This window comes from Athene noctua, chromosome 13, assembly GCF_965140245.1.
Source record: "Athene noctua chromosome 13, bAthNoc1.hap1.1, whole genome shotgun sequence".
In the NCBI taxonomy this organism is placed as follows: Eukaryota; Metazoa; Chordata; class Aves; order Strigiformes; family Strigidae; genus Athene; species Athene noctua.
In genome coordinates, this window is record NC_134049.1 from 24,005,221 (window position 1) to 24,007,124 (window position 1,904).

Consider the following 1,904-nt stretch of genomic DNA (forward strand, 5'->3'; position numbering starts at 1 on the left):
GCGTTGGTGGTATAGTGGTGAGCATAGCTGCCTTCCAAGCAGTTGACCCGGGTTCGATTCCTGGCCAACGCAGACAACACTTTTCATCAGGTGGTCTCCACAAGTGCCTTGCCTCTCCTGCTCCAAAACCCCATTTTTTTCAACAATTTCAGATCCAATGGGACAGTCAAGCCACTCCACTAGCACCCTCCCACGGCCTTGACTCATGGCCAGGCCTGTGGCCACTTCCTAGCCCAGTAGTAGACACACAGGCCTGCACTGGCAAAAGCAGTCTTTGGCAACTCTTTGGACCATTCAGAGATTCTCAGGGAGTGTTGAAGCCCTGGAGCAGGTGCCCAGAGACATTTGGAGTTGTCCGTGTCCGGGTTTCACATTCAAGTTTCAATGGGACTCTGGCACTGCTCTAGCTTTGGGGCTAGCTGTTCCTTGAGCAGGCATTTGGGCTAGTGACCTCCTGAGATGCCCTGCAGTCTAGCTCCATCCGTGAAGCAACAAGGCCCAGAGAGAGCTGTGCCTTCCTTCCACTGCACCATGGGCAGTAAGTGAGCCTCTTCCCCACAGGAACTGGAGCTCAGTCATTGCTCAGCACTTGGCACATCTCGGGTCCTTTCTCATTGACTCTCCAGCCCCATTCCCACACACTGACTCCTTGAGACCAGCACAGCATTGCCCCAGGACCTGCTGTGGCAGAGCCCTCCTTGCCCAGCCTTCCTGGCCCCAAACAGGGAAGAAGGAAGCACCTCTCTTGCCCTGGGTACTGTCCACAAGGCAGCACTGCAGGCCAAGTGCTTGTTGTGCCATTTCCTGAGGCTCTGGAGGAAATGGAAGAAGTCATGGGAAAAGCAGACTTGTGCCTAGAACCTACTGACCAGACATTGGCATGTGCAGAGCCATGATTTCCTGATGGTTCCTTTGTTTGCTCCCTTGAAAGCTTGTCTGTCTGCAGCCCTTGGTGGGAGCAGGACAAGGATGTTCCCAGAGCCAACTCCCCCTGTAGCAGTGCCTGGAGGAGGCTGAATGAGGTGGGCTGGTTCTGGCAGCTGTGAACAGATGAGCAACAAGGGCAGCAGCAGCAGCAGCAGCAGTTCAGGATGGCTGAGTGATCTAAGGCACTGCACTCAGGTTGCAGTCCCCCTAGGAAATGTGGGTTTGAGTCACACTCCTGACAGGCTCATATCTCTTGATTTCCTTCCCTTTCCCTGGGGTGACAGAGGGTCTTGTTTCTGTAGTCACTCTGCTCTCCAATGTGTGGAGACCTCTGGTTTAGCTCTTGCTGCATGGCCCAGCCACCACCACTCCTGGCAGTTTAGAAGAGAAACATGGGTGGAGACTCTCCAGGAAATTCCACTTTTCCACACTCCTCTCCAAAACTCACCTGACTCTCCCCTACATTGTGGATCTTTGAACATTCTTCAAACATTTACCCACAGAGTCTCCCTTCCTACTCCCACTTTACCCTCCAACAACCCTTCTGCTTGGAAGGCATTTCAAGGAGTCAGAGAGTATATCCTCCCACTTCAGTAGGCTCACAATAGCTGATCATCAATGCTTTGTCCTTTTGGGTCATAAAATACCTTGTGGACAGCATTTTACAGCATCTCTGGATGCCTTTTCCCATGCTTAGGCACCCTCAGGTTATACTTTTTCTTTGTGTAGCCAGTCATGTACTGCCTGTTCAATTTCTGACCATGGTGCTCATCCTGCAGCCACTACAGTAGCCTCGTTGTCGGCACTGGAAGGCTCTTATCAGATCCCCACTAAGCATCTTCTTCTTCCAGTTAAGCAAGCCTTGGTTTCTCAGCCTCCTCCACTTTATCATCGCCTTCATTTGGTTCCTCAAAGAGACCATCTTCCCCTTTTCTGGAGATGGGCAACTTTTCTCTCTTGTTACTGATCAGGGAGCT

At 51.9% G+C, this 1,904-nt stretch overlaps 1 non-coding gene across 1 annotated transcript; it reads left to right on the top strand.

Moving 5' to 3' along the window:
• Window positions 1-72, top strand: TRNAG-UCC (transfer RNA glycine (anticodon UCC)). The gene has a single exon. It is a non-coding gene; the product is annotated as a tRNA-Gly (tRNA).
• The last annotated feature ends 1,832 nt before the right edge of the window (window positions 73-1,904 follow it).